General features: G+C 42.5%; 1 long non-coding RNA gene and 1 other non-coding gene across 2 annotated transcripts; both read left to right on the forward strand.

Annotated features, from left to right (window-relative positions):
* Positions 1-1,742: 1,742 nt before the first annotated feature.
* Positions 1,743-21,701, forward strand: LOC131383067 (uncharacterized). Its single transcript, XR_009212790.1, has 4 exons — positions 1,743-1,882; positions 11,341-11,473; positions 15,818-15,980; positions 20,941-21,701. It is a non-coding gene; the product is annotated as an uncharacterized LOC131383067 (long non-coding RNA).
* TRNAS-UGA (transfer RNA serine (anticodon UGA)) lies at positions 2,570-2,651 on the forward strand. Its single transcript has one exon. It is a non-coding gene; the product is annotated as a tRNA-Ser (tRNA).
* Positions 21,702-21,911: the final 210 nt, after the last annotated feature.

Genomic DNA, 21,911 nt, shown 5'->3' on the forward strand with positions numbered 1-21,911 from the left:
CTGGACCTTTACCAACTGAAATTTGCATATGGTTGCAAAACAATGTTTTATGATATTATTGTCATGAATTAGGAACACATGAATTTTACTTCTGTATTCCTAACTTGCCGCTCACTGCATTAAATGACAATGCTAAAGACCTAAGGTTGGAGCCAAAAGAACTCATTTGGATTTGAAAATTCACACTTTTTGGGGGGGGGGGTGGGAAATCAACAATTTTGATCTCTTGGCTCATTCTAGCACTATGATAAATCAGCAAAAAAAAAAAAAAAAGATTATTTCACTGTTTTAAAAGCCTACAATAACTCAAACAAGCTAAAAGTTAAATGTTAAATATAGGTATTTTCCTGGAAATGTTGCAAAGACATTTTAATCACAACTGTTCTCACAAAACACATAATAACTTTATAATCGATTCTTTTCCCCATAGTCTTGCTTTCCCCTCCCCCCACCAAAAAAAGCCCTCTCAAAGTAAAAACTTTTATTGAGCAATGTTAGCCATAACCAATTCCCATTACTGTCAAGCTTTTAAGCGAGTGAAGAGGATTCTTTAAAGGGGAAGGGAAGCTTATGGAAGAAAACGAGCTTTGAGTAAACATTATCATCATTCAATTGCACAGAAGGAAAGATAAAAAGGGCTTCAAGATCAAAATACAACGAGTAAAATTACGTAAGGTTAAATTCTAAGTTATCACAGGGCATAGGTAAGGGTGGAGACCACCCCTCACATTGTCTTATGCCCAATTTCTGCCTCCAAAGAAAGAAGTAAAAACTAAAAGGCAGAAATGAAATCCACAGGCAGACAGCCCAGTGCCACACCCTGGCTCTGGTAGTTAAAGATCAACCCCTGACCTAATCAGTTATGTTATCTATAGATTAGGGACATTGTATAGAAAAGCACTGTCCTATTCTGTTCTATTCTAATTACCGGTGCATGCAGCCCCCAGTCACGTACCCGCTGCTTGCCCAACTTATCAGGACCCTCTCACGTGGACCCCCTTAAGAGTTGTAAGCCCTTAAGTGGGCCAGGAATTGCTCACTCGGGGATCTCGGTTTTTCAGACGTAAGTCTTGCCGATGCTCCCAGCCAAATAAAGCGCTTCCTCCTTTAACTTGGTGTCCAAGGAGTTTTGTCTGCAGCTCGTCCTGTTACATAGGTACAATCTAAGAACAAGATTTAAAAAACAAAAATGTAGTTCTTGGACAATATCTATTGGAAAAATTGCAAGTGAATTTTGTGTTTACGATAAAATTCATGCCTGGCAATGTTGAGAATTACTTTGTTCACATGCAGTATTCATAGAGAAAATGGGATGCCTCCTGTAGCTCTGCCAAAATAAAAAATATATATAAAATTCCTAAAAGAACAATCTCAGACAAAATTTATCCTTACAAGTCTCAAATAATCTGCTCTCTTCCACAATTAAATGGGTGTAGACACTCAGCACCATAATTTGGTTTCGAGAAACGGTATGGAAGGTCTCAAGAAAAGTTACACACCTTATCAAGCGGAGTCACTTAACATAGAGGCTTCCAAAGGTCGAGTTGCCTTCCTGCCTTATTATGAAATGTACCATTATGAGAAGGGCAGTGGGGTTTCCATGAACACTCCTAGAAACTTAAACTAGTAAAAGGCCTTCTGTTACTTTTCTCAAATTGCCCATCAACAGAACTTGGCGCTTCTGTGGCGCCACGTGACAAGGGCTGCGCATGCGCTCTGGAATCAGCCGCGCCCACCCGCGGCACAACCCCGGGCCTCAGTGGCCTGAGGTAGGCGAAGACAGCACAGACCTCGGTTCTCAGGGCTTTAACGAAATAACGCGGGTAAAGCTCCTAGGGCAGAAGCCACACAGAACACCAGAAGGCATTAATGGCATTTAAAGGTATTCAATGCAGACTAATGCGCAGAACTTGGTTCTCAGACCACGTCCGCGGCCACCCCTCTCCTGAGAGAGCAGAGAGCACACTTGCGGCCCGACGTCTCCCAGTTGAGCTCGGCAATGAAGGGATCACTGGGGATTTAAAAAATGGGAGACGGCTGCTTGGGCAGAAGCCCGAGGGGGCTGGGAGGGGGGAGGGACGAGCCCACAGGCAGCATCCCGACACCTCACTCTTCCAGCCTCAATGCGCAGAAGAAAGTGTTCTGAAGGCGACGCCCCCAGACTTGGCGGGAAACGCCGTAGAAGACGCTTCTCTCGCAGAAATGCCAAATTTTCGGGAGCGCGGGCCCGCAGCACGTAACAGAACACATCTTTTTGTTTCACGGCCCTCTCGTAGACCTAATAAAGAAGCGGGAGGGCGAAAACCAGGTCAGCGACCAGAAGCCAGGCAAGGTTGCGATTTTCAGAGCACAGCGAAGGGAAGAGTTTCTAAGTTCTGAATGTACCTCTATTTGGGGTGGTTTCTATTATTTCTTAGCGTCTACCCTGTAGTTGCCGCACCCCAAGCCCTCAGCCCCGCGGCTTCGCATCGAGCGGAACTCAGAGGGTGCGCGCTCCGCCTTCTTGTGGGCCTGGCGTGAGCGCAGTGTTGTTACACTAAAGTGTCTCCGCCTCCCGAGTGTCCCTGTGGCAGCGATGGCCGAGTGGTTAAGGCGTTGGACTTGAAATCCAATGGGGTCTCCCCGCGCAGGTTCGAACCCTGCTCGCTGCGGAAGTGGATGCTTGTATTTTTTCGATTTTTTTTTAATAGACACCTTCCAATGAAAACTTTTACTCTTCTCTGTATTTTCAATGCCTGTCAGCTAAATGGCGCGCCTACGGAGTGGTTTTATACTCCATAGAAAAGCCAATAAACGTCAGTGCTGCAAACATGCACTGTTTACACCAAGAGGAAAATCCTTCCACTGTCCTAAAAGGCAAGGTAACTCTTTGTGCTCCATGAGAAGAGCAAGGTGGCAAAATAGAAATAAAATGAATATAAATATTGACGCAAGTTTTCGGGCTATCACAGCCTGAGCAAGCTATCAGCTCACTAAAACTAAGAACAAATCTATGCCACCTTCCCTTGCATCCCAGAATCACTACCAACGGTTTCCAGACCACATCCAAAAGTGATATGAAATGGGAAATAATAAAGGCAATTTTAAAGTTCTACTTATAAAACAGATACATCCACATAATGGAACACTATGCATGTAAGCATTAAAATGATGTTAATGATGTGTGAGGGCCTTCCCAATGCATTGCCAAATGCAAAAAGTAGGACAGATCAAAAAACAGCATATCATACTATGATCATATTTTTGTTAAGCAATTCATGTATATACCCATCTATGTGGGAAGAATGGGAGAGAAAGAGAGAGATAGAGAATGAATGGAGGCTGGAAAGAAATACACCAAAATGTTAGCAGGGATTATTATCCCTGGGTGGTGTGATTTGGGAAGATTTTTATTTTCTTAAATAATTATTTCCTTAACTAGGTTTTCTAAAATTTCTACATGGACCCAGTATTATGTTTTAAATAAGAAAATTGTGAGGTTAGTCTTTGGGACCCTACACATCCCCTGTCTGCTACCTTTAACCCACTTTCACCATCTCTCTCCCACCCCATGCTTCCCAGGTGCTCTTATGGACATACCTGATACCTCAAGGCTAGGGATAGTTTTCTGTGGTATCTAAGCGGATTCCACCCACACAGCCCCATCCTATTTGAGACTTGGCTGAACACACACACTCACCACATTTACATTTTCAATCCATCCTCTCTGCCCAATCTCCACCCTTTCTGCCCCCATTTAAGTCACAAGCAGCTGTATTAGTTTCCTAACTGGTCACCTTTCCTTTATCAGTCAGGATTACATTCAGCTTCAAATAACAGAAAATGCAATTCTAGCGGCTTAAACTCATAGGGATTTGTCTCAAAAAACCTAGGAGATTAATACCATTAATCTCTGTGTCCAAGAGAATGAAATAGTATGTAACTTACTTGTTTCCATTTAAAAATTTAAAAAAATACCTGACACTATAGTAAAATGTCATTAATACCATTAATCTCTGTGTCCAAGAGAATGAAATAGTGTGTAACTTACTTGTTTCCATTTAAAAATTTAAAAAAATACCTGACACTATAGTAAAATGTCAATACTGGCCGGGCGCAGTGGCTCGTGCCTGTAATCCCAGCACTTTGGGAGGCCAAGGCGGGTGGATCACCTGAGGTCAGGAGTTCGAGACCAGCCTGGCCCCATGGTGAAAACCCCATCTCTACTAAAAATATGAAAATTAGCTGGGCATGGGGGCAGGGACCTGCAATCCTAGCTACTCAGGAGGCTGAGGCAGAGGAATCGCTTGAACCGGGAGGCAGAGGTTACCGTGAGCCGAGATCGCGCCACTGCACTCCAGCCTGGGCAACAAGAGTGATACTCCATCTCAAAAAAAAAAAAAAAAAAGTTAATCCAAGAAGGAGAGATATCCAAAATCCAAAATTATAAATTAAAACATTCCATCAAAAAGGCAAATTAATGATCAATTTTATTTCTAAATGGTACTCTCCAAGCTGTAAAGGTAGATTCATTTGACAACTCTTTTTTCTTGTTTAATCATATCTTATTGTTTGAAGAAATTTTTTCAAATAAATAGTCACTTGTCACCATTTTTAAAAAAAGAAAGAAAGAACAAAGAAATCTGGGAATAGGAAATTCTCAGATGGAACAGGAAACAGGCCTCTTTCCAGCTTTCTGCTCTGCCATTTTTAATATGCATATACAGCTTTTCATCTCATAGTCCCAACATGGTTGCTATACCTTCAGATCTTACACATGCATTCAGCCAAGAAGGGGAGAGAGAAGAACCCTCTTTTATATCTCATTTACCCAAACTGTGTATCATGGCTATCATTAGCTAGAAGGAATCTTGAGGAAGTTTAGCTGGGTATATTGCTCCCCAAATTGAAATTGGGAAGGAAAATTAGATGGTACTAAGTGAAAATCAGTTATGTCTGCCACAGTCATATAACAGGAAAGTCAAAGCTTATAGACATTGGGCCTTTAAGACAAGTTCCCTGCCTTCCTTTCTGGCCTTCCCACCCTTCTCCTTCTCCTTTGGAGTTATTGGAAGACCTCCCAGCACTGCATGCTGGCTCATACCTTTGGGCCTTTTTAACATGTTCACATGCAACTACCTGGAATATCTTCACCCTTGTCCCCTCACTAGAGGAAGAGGGCTACCTAGCATTTGAAATCCCTTCTTCTTTAGGGGACTTGCTTTCCTTTTGAACCTAGGTGTGAGGCTGTAATCCACTCCCAACCCCACTCCCAGCGTAGAAGCTGAAAAAGTCACATACTTGCTGTCTCAGCCTCCCTTGCAGCTGAGGAGGCAGCATGTGACCTAGGCTCAGCCAATCAGATGTGCCCATCCCCAACTTTCAATCAAAAGCTATTATTAATAATACAAAAAGCAGGTAGGATAGAAATCTGTCCTTGCAGTGGGCAGAGGCAACAATGACACTCACAGGGATTGCCAGGGCCAGAGCTGCAACTAGAGTTTACAGCTGTTCAGCAACAAACAGTAGGGTCTGCACGAGACTAATTTTGTAGCATCATTCTGCTGTGATCTTGGACTCTGCCTACCCTAACTTACTGCTGTTCTACTTCCCAAAACTGATTTCGCAGCCTTCTTGGCAATTCTACAAACTATTCAGTATCCTTCCAGTAAGTTCCTATGAGTTTCTGCTTAAATCAGCCCCATTCAAAAAAAAATTTTTTTGGCTTCCAAAAGTTATAGATATCACCCCCTCTCACCCCATCATTGTCTGCTGAGAAAACTCATATTCTTTCAAGTCCCACTTCTTAGGGAAAGCATTCCTGCAAAATCTCCCAGGCTGATTCAGAAGCCACCCCTTAGGCAGGATGCGGTGGCTCACACCTGTAATCTCAGCACTTTGGGAGGCCGAGGTGGGCAGATCAACTGAGGTCAGGAGTTCAAGACAAGCCTGGCAAACATGGAAAAACCCTGTCTTTACTAAAAATACAAAAATTATCTGGGCATAATGGTGCACACCTGTAGTCCCAGCTACTCAGGAGGCTGAGGTAGGAAAATCGCTTGAACCCAGGAGGTGGAGGTTGCAGTGAGCCCAGATTGTGCCATTGCACTCCATCCTGGGGGACAGAGCAAGACTTCATCTCCAAATAAATAAATAAATAAATAAATAAATAAATAAATAAAGCAAGCCACCCTATTTTTTATATTTTTTCTTTTTCTTTTCTTTTTTTTTTTTTTTTTTTGAGGCAGGGCCTTGCTCTGGTCACCCAGACTGGAGTACAGTGGCAATCACAGCTCATTGCAGCCTCGGCCTCTTGGACTTAATTGGTCTTCCCACCTCATTCTCCTGAGTAGTTTGGACTGCAGGTGCACACCACCATACCTAGCTAATTTTTTTTGTAGAGACAGGGTCTCACTATGTTGCCCAGGCTGGTCTCAAATTCCTGGCTCAAGGGATCCTCCCATCTCAGACTCCCAAAGTGCTGGGATTACAGGCCTGAGCTACAGTGCTCAGCCTCCGGAAGCCCCTTTAATTCTCCCATTTCCTATTGTAGCAAGGCTCACATTGCACTATTTCCGCCTGTTTGCCTTTCTTATCACTAAATGGTAAACTCCCCAAGAAGGTGTAAAGGGATCATATCTCTCATTTTTGTGCCCCTACATACCACAGAGAAGGGACTCAAATTTTTGATGAAGAAATGAATGAATATATGTCAGCACACGTCCATACTTCACCCCTAGAATGCCCAAAAAAAGTGGGAGAGAAAGGAGGGGCTTAACATGTTTTTCTCCTTTTGAAGGTCACTAATCTTTGCCTTAGTATAATTTATTGTAATGTTGAGTATCCCCCACCTAGAATAGTTTTAATATAAAAGAGGGCAGAGGACAACAGCCTATGTACCCTTCCTTCCCTTTCCATATTTTTTCCTTACCTTTTCTTCCCATTCTTTGTCTTCTAGCACTGAACCAGGAGGCAAGTACAAACAGACCTCTGCCTCCATGGGTCACCCCCACCTTTGTCTCCTTGAGGATGTTCACTTTCCATCTGGCCTCCATGCAACTCAAGGTTTAGCTCTCTCCATGGTGAGCAAAGAAAAATCCATGGAAGGGGTGGGGGTGGATGTGGAAGAGGTTCTGCAGTGCACTCTTCTCAGAGGAAACCATTTCCACTCCTCTTTCCACATTTCTCTTCTCCAGAGTTCTCTTACCCACTACCAACCCTCCTGTGCATCCCCTCAAGCCAGCTTTTTCTGACCCAACCTCACATGATGAACTGTCTTGAGGATTTTCTCTCAAGACCCCAACTTTTTCATTCTTTTATGTTACACAGCAATTCAGCCTTGTCCCTGTGCCTCAACATGCCTGCAATCAGACCCCTCTTCGAAGGCAGAGGAAGTTATAATATCAAGGTCCCCTTCTCCCAAATGTTTTTCTACCTACTTCCTTTAGTAGAAATTAAATCCTGCAACTTTCTGATCAGTGTTCAAAGGTTTTAAACATAAATAGACTGAAGTGAATTTTTTGCAAATTGTAATCAGTTAATCTGTAGGAATGCTGAATTTACAATTATCCTTCCCTTCTAAATCCAGGTCCCAAATCCATTCTAGTATGTGGCATTTCCAGCCATGGAGCAGGACACACCCACTTGGAATGATCCTGATATTTCCCTATTCCTTAACCCATTTCCTATTCAACCCAAGTGCCATTGAGTTTGTCCCTAAATATGCTGAGAATCCACTTTGTTCCATATTTACTACCACCACCCAGTCCAAATCAACACTACCTCTCATCTCAACTACTTCTCGGCCTCTTAATTATCTCCTCCAATCCACTCTTCCTCCCCTCCAATCTGTTCTCCATAAAATAAATTTTTCTTTTAAAATGCACATTTGGTCTTATAACCTTCCTCCTGAGAACTCTTCTGGGGATTTCCATGTGCTTTTACAATAAAGACTAGAATCGCTAGCATGACCCCATAGCTCTCCATGATCCTGCATGGCATAATTACTGGGCCTCTCCCCGTCATTCTTTAGCCAAATGTACTTTCTTTTCTTTTAGTTCTTGAAGAGGCCAAACTCTTTCCCACCTTAGGAATTCTGTACATGTTCCAATGTCTCCCTCCCCATCAAACTGATCAGTCCTCCTTCTTATGTAATTTCATACCATTTTACTCTTTTTCTTCACAACGCATCAAGCTTTGTGATATTTTAGTGTGAAATATTTGCTTAATGTCTGTGTGTGTGTGCACACATGTGTAAAACCACAAAATCCCCTTATCTGCTATTTAATGGGCCTTCAATAAGTAATATTGTTGAGCGAATTTTGTGATTGTGAGGATCAGAAAACAAGAGGTCTCAGACATCTGAAGGGGTAGGAAACAGAGGGTAAACTCTGTTTTCCTGCAACTTTGGGGATGAAGCAAAACTGTGCCTGAAGAGATCTGTGCCCTGACTGCATAGATCTGCAGGAATATTGCAGCTCAACCATCTGCTATATTGCAGCACTGTTTAGCGTGATTTATGAAGCTGTTGTTCTGTTTTAACTCAACATGTTCATTGTAAAGGAGTTTCATCCTCAGAGGTTTCGTTAATGGAGGCACTGTTGTGTAGTGAGGCAGTAGAAAAAGGAAGTGAGAGATAGGGCTGGCCTACAACCAGTGTAAAGCTTGCATTTCAAGTCCCCTCTGGAGGGAATGCCCATTTCTGGAGTCTTGTTTCCCAGTATGCCCATGTCCCCAAAAACATCTGGTCTAAGGCTCTTTCTACATACTAGAGTGCAAACAACTAATAATAATACCTAAGTCTTAGCTCCTGCAGGGGTGAGAGAGACAGAGGCTCTGACACTGGAATTTTCAGGTAAAACAGATATCCTGTTCTATCTGAAGCACTGATGAAGAAAACATAGAGCTTTCAGTTCTTGTTCCAATAACTAGTTTCTTTCCCAATCTGCATGAAGTTGGTCAGTCAAGCTCACCCAAGCTCATAGACTAGAAGCCCCAGGAAATGAATTATTTCTGTTTCCTTCCCACCATCCCACACACATGCTCTTAAAAATATCCATTCCCTTCCCTCGCCTCGGATCCTAGGTCCTGAGACAGGCTCTCGCAGCCCAGAGTGGTTGTGATGGACTTAGTCTTACCTTAGCTGCTTTGTCTGGTGCTGGGCTGCCAAGGGAGGCATGCGTGAGCAAGGCCAGTTCTCCATTCATATCTCAGACTATTTAGAAGAATCCAGTGACAGAGGACGTAGCCTGTGGGCTTTATGCTTGTGATGCTTTCTGCTGCTTGAGGTCAGGGTGGAGAAGAGACTAGGGCTGACAAGCTTCTCACTCAGGGGCTGAGGTAGGGCACAGCTCCTGTCTGCTGAACTCATAAATCTCCTGGTCCCCACCCCAGGGATCTCAGAGCCCCCTTTGTTCTTTTAATTTTTATTCTAATAAAACCTCCTACATAACATAGGTCTACAAAGACTCTTGGGGAATATATTTCCCTCCCAAACATATTCATTTGAGACACAATTATCAAAACATTTGTTCAGGCCAGGCACGGTGGGTCCCACCTGTAATCCCAGCAGTTTGGGAGGCCAAGGCAGGCAGATCACTTGAGGTCAGGAGTTTGAGACCAGCCTGGCCAACACGGTGAAACCCCGTCTCTACTAAAAACACAAAAACTATCTGGGCGTGGTGATGCATGCCTGTAATCTCAGCTACTCGGAGACTGAAGCCAGAGAATCTCTTGAACCCGGGCAGTGGAGGTTGTAGTGAGCCGAGATTGTGCCACTGCACTCCAGCCTGGGCAACAGAGCAAGACTCAGTCTCAAAAAAAAAAATTGTTCAGCACACGAACTCTAGACACATTTTATCTGACACCGCAAGTCATTCCAAGAGATGAATATACACAGTGTCCCTCTGAAAGCTATTTGTCTTCCAGATGTAAAGACATATACATCACTGGAGACAGAATGCTAGTGTTTTGCAATAACCTGTGCTTAGGATGTTGGAGCACAGAAATGCTGCACTTAACTTTGGTACCCACCTCTAGTGCAGGGATTAGTTAGCAACTTTTTCTACAGGTCAACCAGTAAATATTTTAGGTGTTGCAGGCCATATGGTTTCTGTTGCAACTACTCAACTCTGCCTGTGTATCACAAAAGCAGCCATAGATAATCTGTAAACAAATGAGTGTGACTGTGTTCCAATAAAACTTTATGTACAAAAACAGTGGGCTGGATTTGGCCTGTGGCTATAGTTTATTTCTGCTCTAGAGGACTCTCCTCACTATAATAAAAAATTTCTTCCCAAGTTATCACTGTGAAGATATCATTAAGTGGGACGCTGTCAAGAGGCTGGTTAACGTTTCACTAGTTCTTCCTGGTTTATATACATCCGAGAAATCTCATGAGTTCCATTAACACAAAGATACCAAGAAAGGACATGAATGTTTTTTAAGATCATTTTATCTCAATACATCAGAATGGCCCAAATCCTTCCAGAATCCTCTCCTGCACACTGTGATTGTTTGCTCCACTTGCCAGCGGATGGGGTGCAATTCCTGGAAATGCTTACCTAGTTTCTCCTTTCTCTGTAGTTATACTGTATCTGCTGTTGTAAACAAAGCTTTTCAGCCCTTGAGCATGTTAAGATGTAACCTGAAACCAGGTTTGCAAGTTTATTTGTGAAGTAATTTGAAGGAATAGGAAAAACAGACGCTTTGAAGTCAGAGCAACCAAGCATCAAATATAGGCTCCTTCCCTTTCTTGCTATGTAACTTTGGGCAGTTTGCATAACCTCTCTGAGCCTTAATTTCCTTATCCACTAAGTGGTAATAATTACTTCTACCTCATGGCATTGTCAGCAGTCACTGCCATTTTCTAAGTTCTAACCACAGGTCAGTCACTGTGATGAGTGTTCATTCATTTAACATCCAAAACAGACCACAGCTAGTTTACAGATGAGGAAGTGAAGATGAGATCACATGCTGGTATTCTCTTCCCCTTTCGCCAGAATGGGTCCCTCATAGAGGTATCTGCAACCAACTCAAGGGAGCCACTGGGCAGGGATAAAAAAAGGCCATTTGACTCATGTTATTGAAGGAGTGGAATGTTCTTTGCTCTTTTGTCTCTCTGAGCTGGATAAAGGCAGGAACAAGTTCCCTGGGAGTTGATGTACAAAGCTGCCCAGAGTTGACTCTAGCTGAGGATGTGCTTGGGACTGCATGAGGCCGTCTCTGAGAGGCTAACAGCAGCTGCTCTGACATTCTCTCTGATCTAGGCCTTTTTTTTTTTTTTTTTGGTGCCTATTATATATAGCTCATGATTGGTTTTACAGTATAATTCCCCAGCCTGTATAACATTCATCATTCCAGGTTCAGCTCTGAACACTTTTTAAAAAATATACATCAACTGCATGATATGTGTCAATGACCCCTGAATGTGAGATATTCTATCCTTGAAAGGAAAGACTTGGAGGAGCCTTCTCTCCTGGCATCCCTGGACTGGGTAAGGCTGTTTAGTCACTATCACCATTGCCTCTTTCTTTTTTTTTTTTTTTTTGTTGTTGTTGTTGTTGTGAGAAGGAGTTTTGCGCTTGGTGCCCAGGCTGGAGTGCAGTGGCACAAACTCTGCCTCCCAGGTTCGAGCGATTCTCCTGCCTCAGCCTCCCAAGTAGCTGGGATTACAGGCATGCACCACCACGCCTGGTTAATTTTGTATTTTTAGTAGAGACAAGTTTTCACCATGTTGGCCAGGCTGGTCTCGAACTCCTGAACTCAGGTGATCTGCCTGTCTCGGCCTCCCAAAGTGCTAGGATTATAGGCGTGAGCCACCACGCCCAACCACCATGGCCTCTTTCTAGACACCGTTCTGACCACCTCTCTCTCCTGCCCGCAGACGTCCAGTAGATGGCTGGCAGAGTAAAGGCCAACCTTCCCAGTTTCATTCACAAGGCCCTTCATAATTTGGCCCTAACATCTTTTCAACTTTGTCTCATTCTACTGCCCAGCATGACTCCATAAGACCAGTTAGGCTGCCTTACACACTCCCACAGAAAAGAATAGCAATTTCTGGTACTTTCACACATTGACCTCCTTGGCTAGAAACTTCTCCAGTCCTTAATGGTTTCCTGGAATATACACACTCCTCAGCACGCACACACACACACTCCACACACATGCACACACATAGATTTAAGAACATACACACAAATAAATTTAAATAGATATAAGCAACTAATTTATGTTCGGTCTCGTTTTCAAGAAATACTCCAAGGCTGGCCATGGTAGCTCATGCCTATAATCCCAGCACTTTGGGAGGCTGAGGCAGGCCGGTGGCTTGAGGTCAGAAGTTCGAGACCAGCCTGGCCAACATAGTGAAACCCCATCTCTATTAAAAATACAAAAATTAGCTGCACGTGGTGGCGGGCACCTGTAGTCCCAGCTACTTGGGAGGCTGAGGCAGGAGAATCACTCGAACCCCGGGGGCAGCAGTTGCAGTGAGCCAAGATCACACCACTGTTCTCCAGCCTGGGTGATGGAGCGAGGCTGTGTCTCAAAAAAATTAAAAAAGATAAAGATATACTCCAGAAAAGCTAGGTATACTTGAAAAACAGTCAAGAATTAAAACACCAAGAATCTTATTTCATGTCAAGACAAAGCAGTGATTTTTGTTATTAAATAATATTAATTTGCTTATTGAATAGGTAATATATTCTCATCGTTCAAAAATCACAGTGGCTCCCTCTCACCCCTGTCCTCCTGCCACCGAGGTCCCCTTCCCAAAGGCCATCAGTTATCAGTTTCTCACTTTTTATTTCAATGTATTCTTTATGCACATACAAGAACATATACATATTGTACACAAATGTTAGCATATTATTCAAAATGTTCTGAACCCTGCTTTTGTTATTTAAAGGTATACACTATCTTTCTGCATGAAGAGTTTGCTCATTAAAAGTGGCCTCTGCTAACTCAAATGCCAGCTGCAGGTAGAGCTCACTGCCTCAGAATAAATAGATCATTATTTATTTAACCAAATCCCTATTGAAGACCATTAAAGTTGTTTCTAATCTTTTGATTTCCCAAAAACAAATGCTTCATTAAAAAAAAAAAAACTCTTGTATATGTGAGACTTTCTAAAGCAGGAATCTTAACCCGTCATCCAGAATTAGCAGGGGTCAGTCAGCCCTTTGTTCAGGTATCAGGAATTGGGCACAAGAAATCACTGCAGTTCAGCAGTCCTAGAAGCACAGCCTACACAAATACCCTAGAAAAAGGAAGCACACTCACTCCCACCTCAGTCTATTCCATTTCCAGGGAAAAGGAAGAGCCAGAAGGAAAAGTGTTCCTTTACCTTATGACTTCTCAAACAAGTCAATTCTTAGAAATTCCCCACTGCTTTTTAAACTTCTTTTTTAAAAAATAACACTTAAACCATTTTTCTCAAGATTGTCTCTATAAAACATCCAACCTGTTACAGGCTAGGCCGTATCTTCACATCTCAGTTTTTTAGTTGCTCTTTTTCACTCTCTATTATTATTACTACTACATTTGAGGATTTCTCAGTGAGGGTAATGTTTGGCTACTGGGGAAATAGGGAGGTTTTCATCTTTCCAGCTAAAATCTACCACAAAGCTGTAACATTTTCTTGTCATGACTCTTCAGGCTGCAATGTCACAGGTTCTGGCAGATGCTGTCTACATTTTTTAAAAGATAAAAGTATCAGACTTCTTATATGAGTCAAGATCTCAGCAGGAAACAGAAAGCACAGTCAATTTAGAACAATTCTATTCAGATTTAATAAAAAGACTACAAAGGTATAGGGAGAGTATAAAGAAACCACAAGGGACACTGAGATGCCATCACCCCTAAGAAGGGAGAGGGCAGCCTCCAGATTCCTGAAGGAGAACGTTCTGAGGCGAGAGCTGCCCCTGAGGAAGAATAAATATATACTCCTAAATTGCATTGCTAAAGAGGACACAACCAGGGCAAGGTGATCCTTCTGGGAGGGAGCTGGGGTGATAATACACCACCTCACTCATCTCCCTTCTTCTGCTCCCCAGTTAGGCCTCCCTGTTGGCCAAATGCAACTACTCAACCTCTGTGTCTGAGAACAGGACATGGAGTGGGTCTGGAAAGACAAACAGGAGATAGCTGGGACTCTGACTTACAAAAAACTTGGGAAATAGAGAAAATAATCATCCATAATCCAGCACCTTAACATATTGATCTTTCCTATATTTATATTGTCTAATATATGGTTATATTAAAAATTAAATCATTAGGGGGATGGTGGCATATGCTTGTAGTCTCAGCTACTCAGGAGGCTAAGGCAGGAGGCTGGCGTGGGAGGATCACTGGCATTCAGGAGTTTCAGTACAGCCTGGGTAACATAGCAAGACCCTGTCTCAAAAAAAAAAAAATTGCCAAGGCTGGAGTGCAGTGGCACAATAACAGCTCACTGCAGCCTTGAGCTCCTGGGCTCAAACCATCCTCCCACCTCAGCCTGCAGAGTAGCTGGAACTAAAGACATGCGTTACCATGCCCAGCTAATTTTTTTCTTTTTTGTATGGATGGGATCTTGCTATGTTGCCCAGGCTGATCTGTAACTCCTAAGTTCAAGTGATCCTCCTGCCTCTGCCTCACAAAGCACTGGGATTACAGGCATGAGCCATCGCCCCCAGCACCCCCCCCAAAAAAATTCTTAACACTATGGCTAATCATTTCAAAAAATAAGAATTACAAAATTACAAATTAAATCATTAAATCATTGACTATTTCAAACATAGAGAGATGCACAAAAGATAACATCATATATTTTGTATTTTTCATTAAAGTTATCTTATGGGCTTTTTGCTGCTCCTTTGCCTTCATAATCATGCTTTTTTTTATTTTTCCTTTTTGGTTCTGTCTCTGGAGACATAATCATTGTTTTTAACAGCTCTATAGTAGACTACAAAGTAGCTGCATCAAATTTAAGAAATCAACTGTTGCACACTTAAACTCCTTTTTTACTTTGCATGTAATGTTGTTATGTGTATCTTTATGATACAAGCTTTTTTCCATAATTCGTGTCATTCCTTTAGTCCTAGCTCTATAGTTCCAAGAATGCAAATATTAAGGCAGAGGATATGAACATGTTTATGGCTCTAAATATGTATTTCTAAATTGCATTGCTAAAGAATTACACCCATGTTTAGGGCCACCAAGAATGTATAAGAAAACTGGAATCATGGAACCCTCATCTACATTGAGTATTATCACTTACAGCTTTTTTTTTCCCCCTTTTTTATTTTTTGCTCATTTACTAGGCAAACACACTCAGTTTTGTTTGGTTTGCTTTTCTTTGATTACTAGTTGCTACTAAATTGAATTTGCTATTCAATTTCTGGCTTTCTAACTTTCTACCAAATCAGTTATTAGGCCCTAAAACTGCAGCTGAAATTGACTCTTGGGAGCATCCTTACTGAAACAATTGAGCATCATGGTGGTAAGATAGTAATTTCAAAGGAAAGAGGCTAATAAATTTCAAGTTGAGGGTATATAGTCTTAATATCTACTTTTTGGAAAGTTTATAACTCTGTTAGATTTTAAGATTTATCTACCCCTTCCCCATTTTACCCATCTTGCCCCACATTCCAGCATTAAAAATAACTGATACAAAGCAAAATGCAGCCTGAAAGATAACAGTAACTAACTCACATCACTTTCTGCTCCTCATTGACAATGTAATGGTTCAGAATCCACTTTGGGAGATATTAGGGGTAGCTGGGCTTAACTGACTGATTCTAAGATACATGTGTCTATTGTGATCTAAACTTTCACTCCTCACTCTTTTCTTACCTCACAGGCTATTTGAGGAAGTATCTTCCTTGACCCACCAGGCTCCAAGGCTGTAGAAGGTTCTTCTTACATCAGAGGTTCTCAAACATTAGAAGAATCATCTAAGAGAGCTTATTAAACACATAATCCCTGGACCTCACTGTTGGAGATTCTGATTCAGTAGATGTGGGGTGAGCCTAAGAATCTACACTTTTTAAAACAACTGAGATGCAGTGCTGTCCTGATCACACTTTGGGAAACTAGTATAGATCCTTGGCATAGAAAGCATATCTATACTGAGAATATTCGAGGTGGCAGGGGAAATGAGGCTGGGAGGAGGGAGAAGGGGAATATAGCCCAGCAACAGCTCCTTCTCAGGCCATTCTCCAAAAGTAACTATAAGATCATGATTTGGTGGTAGAAAAGGTAATCAGTGTATAGCAACGTTTCTTTTCTTTTTTTTTTTTTTTTTTTTGAGACAGGGTCTCACTTTGTCACCCAGGCTGGAGTGCAGTGGTGCACATCTGTAGTCCCAGCTACTAGGGAGGCTGAAGGGGGAGGATGGCTTGAACTCGGGAGGTTGAGGCTGAGGCTGCCATGAGCCATGATCATGCCACTGCACTGTCTCACTCTGTTGCTCAGGCTGAGCGCAGTGGCGTGATCATGGCTCGATGCAACCTCAACCTCCTGGACCCAAGTGATCCTCCCACCTCAGCCTCCTGAGTAGCTGGGAATACAGGCATGCAACCATGCCTGGCTGATATTTTAATTTTTTTGTAGAGGTGGAAGGTCTCACTATGTTGCCTAGGCTGGTCTTGAGCTCCTGGGCTCAAGCAATCCTCCCACCTCAGCCACCCAAAGTGCTGGGATTGCAGACATGAACCACCATGCCCAGACTGTGGCAACATTTTTGTATGCTAAGGATATGGTGGTCAACAAAACAGACATATTGCTACCTTGTTGAAGGCCACTATCTAGTGACAATTCATTATAACATCATTTAGTGATATTTAACATATTTTCAGTGTTGTATCACCTATTTCATAACATCCTAAAATGTTCATCTAAGCTTCCACATCATCTTACTTCTGGCCACAATGCTTTCAGATAGCAAAAAGTTTCAGATTCTTGGCACACACATATTCCCTTTGGGAACAAAAGTATTTCTCTTCTGCACTGACAGCACTGGCCTGGGCAATTGCAGAATTGCTAGATTGTTTAAGATTTCTTCAAGCCCTGCTAGGTTTTATTCATGAAATGTCTGCAGTGGACAACAATAATAGCAGACCACACCGTAGAGTTATAGAAACAACCAGATCTGGAGTCTTTTTGCACCATCACAGCTACTTGGAAATGCTTTCTAGGTGGAGTCTTCTGCTACTATTAGCCCTATGCTGCCATCTTGTGGCCTTCTAAAGAAACGTGACCAGAGTTTACAGACGTGAAGATTTTTTTTCTGGAGATCATATAAATATTTTGCGGGAGGGAGAAACCTTTACACTTCCTTATCATGTCGTCTATCAACTTTTCATCTAGGTAGAACCTACTTTGGGAAGCTTTGAAAGTGGAATAAAAAATTCTAAGCAGAGAAGCTTAGATCTTAGCAATCACCTTGTAAAGAGATGGCTGGGGGGGGGGGCGTTTATTTTATTTTACTTTTTTGAGACAGGGTCTTGCTCTGTTGCCCAGCCTGGAGTACAGTGGCACAATCATAGCTCACTGCATCTCAGCCTCCTGAGTAGCTTGGACTACAGGTGCGTGCCACCACGCCTGGCTAATTTTTGTATTTTTTGTAGAGATGAAGTTTCATGTTGCCCAAGCTGGTGTCGAACTTCTGGGCTCAAGTGATCCGCCTGCCTCGGCCTCCAAAGGGCCGGGCTTTTTGTAAGACAAGTTTGCCCAAATGCTAAAATCTTGATGTGCATTCTGCTAAAATCACTATAATATCAGATTATACATTTATCATAGGGTAACTTTGCATCCTGAAATTCTTGTTTTTTCTGAAATGGAATCACTCCTAAGGAAAACTTTCATTCCATGCTTTGCAGAAACCAGCATGCATTTGTTTGAAGTGCTTCCCAGGATCATTTTTCTCCAGGGCTTCAACTGTACATGCATATCTAGACTGCTGATGTCTTTCCTTGAGCAAAGAAAAATCCTTCTTCCAAGTTCTTGTTAAACACCCATTGTACTGTATTACTTTCTTGTTTCCTCTCTGAAACCAGTTGTAAAGTTTAACCCTCAGCACTACAAAGCACAAAGTCTAACCTGGACAAGCGCTTTAGTTGTCCTCAGCACAGTTCTAGGCATTGCAGCAAATGTATAACCAACGCCATAGCACGGTTAGGGTGGAAGCCCTGGTGCTGGGAGTAAGGAGGGGGATGTCTCCGAGACTGATCTCCAAATAGGAATGTGGAAGGACAGTCCCTAGCAGAGCCCAGAGTAAAGAGTTAAAACAGATACACACAGATGTATGACTTCTTCTCTAGTCCTCTGAAAGAGAATTTTTACCAAATGTTTGTATAGATTTACCATAAATACAATGTGGTTATGTTGGCTACTTTCATTAAGCATCTGCTACGTTACAAAGCCAGGTGCTCAGAGAGGAGATCCAGTGGTGAACAATACACTTCCTACCTCGGAGAGCTCCCAGGCTTGCCATAGCTACAGATGATAGCCGAGGACAAGACAGTGTGATGCACGCTCGAGCAGGTGCTGGCTGAAGAAGCCCCCGAGCCAGTGTAAGAGAAGTAAGGAAGGCTTCCTCATGTAACTCATCTCCCTCACTTTCCTGAGGAGAAAACAAGTCTTCTGTATGTAACAGCTTGTCCACCATCTCCGAGTTAGAAAATGGCAGTGCTAGGACCAAAAACCAGGTCTCATGACCCCTAGAGGAACTAACAATGGCTTAAAGGAGCATGGCTTATTCAGGACATGCAAGAGGCCTGGTGAGGCTGTGTAGAGTTGAAGGTCCTTGTCTATGCCTTTGTCTAGTTTTCTAGGAATCCCTCTTTCCTTATCTCCCCATCAACCTCTCACTTTTGGATTTTCAGTTCTGTGTCATCCTCCTTATTCAAAGTAACAGAGCAAGCTGGGTGTGGTGGCTCATGCCTATAATACCAGCACTTTGGGAGGCCAAGTCAGGAGGATTATTGAACCCAGGAGTTCGAGACCAGCCTGGGTAACATAATGAGACCCTATCTCTATTTTTTTAAAAAATACAAAAATTAGCTGGGGATGGTGTTGCATGCCTGTGGCCCCCATTACTTGGGAGGCTGAGGCAGGAGGATTGAGTGAATCCAGGAGGTTGAGGCAGCAGAGAACTATGATTGCACCACTGCACTCCAGCCTCAGCAACAGAGAGCTATGACCCTGTCTCAAAAAAAAAAAAAAAGGAACAGAGAATCATACCCAAAGTGGACACATAATAAAGGTGTTTAGATTATTTAGAGGAAGCAGAGAAAAAGAAGGAGAAAAAGTAGAAGAAAAAGAATTTAAGGGAAGAAAGTAGTTAATCTTTTTTTTTAATTTTTTATGATAGAGTATATTAGTTTCCTAGAGCTACCATAACAAAGAACCTCAAACTAAGCAATTTAAACCAAAAGAAATTTTTTTATTTATTCTTTTTTTGAGACAGGGTCTCTCTCTGTCACCCAGGCTGGAGTGCAGTGGTGCAATCTCAGCTCTCTGCAGCCTCGACCTCCCAAGCTCAAGCAATCCTCCCTCTTCAGCCTCCCTAGTAGCTAGGACTACAGGTGCACGTCACCACGCCCAGCTATTTTTTGTATTTTTTGTAGAGGCAGGGGTTTCACCATGTTGCCCAGGCTGGTCTTGAACTCCTGAGCTCAGACAATCCACCTGTCTTGGCCTCCCAAAGTTCTAGGATTACAGGCGTGAGCCACTGTGCTGTCCTAAACTAAAAGAAATTTATTGTCTCAGTTCTGGAGCCTAGAATTCAAGGTGTTGGCATGCTCCTTCAAAGGGAGAGTGCTTCCTTGCTCCATCACAGCTTCTGATGGTAGCCATCAATCTTTGACATTCCTTGGCTTGCAGTTCCATCGCTCCAGTCTCTGCCTCTGTCATCACATGGCTTCTCCTGTGTGTCTCTGTCTTCACATGGGGTTTTCCTCTAAGGATACCAGTTATACTGAGCTAGAGCACACACTAATGACCTCATCTTAACTTGATTACATCTGCAAAGACCCCATTTCCAAATCAGGTCACATTCAGAAGTGAGAGGGGACTAGAATTTCAACCTACCTTTTAGGGGAACATAATTCAATAACATGGAGTATTTCAAGCATAACACATATGCAAACATATTTAGAAGTAGAGTCTAGTATGATGAACCTTTAAGTATCCATCTCCCAGGTTCAACAATCATCAATTCTCTACCAATCTCATTTCATCTGTACCCCCATCCACTCCGCCTCCTCTCCTGTATTATTCTGAAGCAAACCTCAGACCTTATATCCTTTCACCTGTAAACATCTGATCTATCTCCAAAGATAAAGACTCTGTTTTAACATAATCACAATAACATTATTACACCTTAAAATGTTGATCAATAATATCCAGTCAGTATTCAGATTTGCATTGTCTCATAAATTACCTTGGTTTTATAACAGTTTGAATCAGCATTCAAATAAGGTCCTCAGAGTCACTGATATTTAAACCACCTTCCTAGGAGGTGGGCTAACAATCTCAGCATCTTTTTTCTCCCTCTGGTGGAGTTGAACACTAGATTACTTCACTCACTGAAATTGACTGTGGGAGTGGGGGTTTAAGGATTTCTGAACTGCTCTGAGTGATAAGAATTTAAAGTGGATGGAGGGAGATCTTAGTGGGAGGGAAGGAGTGAAAAAGAGAGACAGCAGAGGTAAGGTGAAGAGAGGAGCCAAGAGGAAGATGGTGGATCCGGGAGCCTCAAATCCACAGTGAAAGGAGCCTGCGGAAAGGCGGTGAGGTGGCTTAAACAGCAGTGGGGAGATGCTAGCTGGCAGACTTTTAAGAACAAGGAAGTCTAATGTGCAACTCTACATGCCCTACACATCAGCCACCTAGAAACTTTCACTTTCCAAACACACTAAGTGCTGTGAAGCCTCCACGCTGTTCCTTCCACTAAAAATACCCTCTTGCCTCTCATCCTAGCTCTTCATCCTGGAGAACTCCTATGCATTCTTCAAAAGCCAGTGCAGATATCCATACCTCCATGAAGACCTCTCTGACTCCTCCCCCACAAAGTTGGCTTGCTCCTTTATCTACCACTCTATAAGGCTTTGAACATGTTTCTACTATAGCACTTCTCAAATTGCCCTGTCATTATCTACATGCATGTCCGAGTCTCCCACTAAACCATGGGCTCTTTGAGGGTAGGGACAATATTGGTTCACCTTTTTATCCTGAGTCCCTACCACAGTGCCTGGCACATTCAATAAATGCTTACTGAATGAAAGAAATTAGAAGAGGAGGAAGAGAAGAAGAAATTAGAAGAGGAAGAAGAGAAGAAGAAAAGGGAAGGGAAAGCAAAGACAAGATCAAAACGAGGAGAAAGAAGAAAAGGAGGCAGGAAAGGAAGATATAAACAAGACAAACAGCTGACCTTGGCAAGTGTTAAAGCAAACTAAACATGACCTGAGAAGGATTCCGTACTTGTATATTTGAGTCCTTCTGGACAAACCAAAACCTAGCTTAATAGGTGGACAAAATTGAAAACCTAACTTAGTAGTATGTACCTGTAACAGTGGTTGAGTGTTGGCCAATCCCAGCAGCCATACTTCAGCCACTCATAGACTGCTGAGTGTTCAAACTGTGTTCAAATAAGGCAAACGTGGAGCTGTAACCAATCCAGCCATTCTGTACCTCACTTCTAATTTCTGTACATCATTTCCCTTTTTTTGTCTATAAATTTTCTTCCACCACGTGGCTGCACTGGAGTCTCTGTGAATCTGCTATGATTCTGGGATCTGCCCAATTCATGAATCATTCATTGCTCAGTTAAACTCCTTTAAATTTAATCTGGCTGAAGTATTTCTTTTATCACAAGGCAGAACAGGCCAGTGTGATCTCTAGGTTGCAACACCAAGGTGAAATTAGGTCTTCAGGAATGTTTCCTTGGCCAG

This window comes from Hylobates moloch, unplaced genomic scaffold (assembly GCF_009828535.3).
Source record: "Hylobates moloch isolate HMO894 unplaced genomic scaffold, HMol_V3 SCAFFOLD_3, whole genome shotgun sequence".
NCBI classification, from domain to species: domain Eukaryota; kingdom Metazoa; phylum Chordata; class Mammalia; order Primates; family Hylobatidae; genus Hylobates; species Hylobates moloch.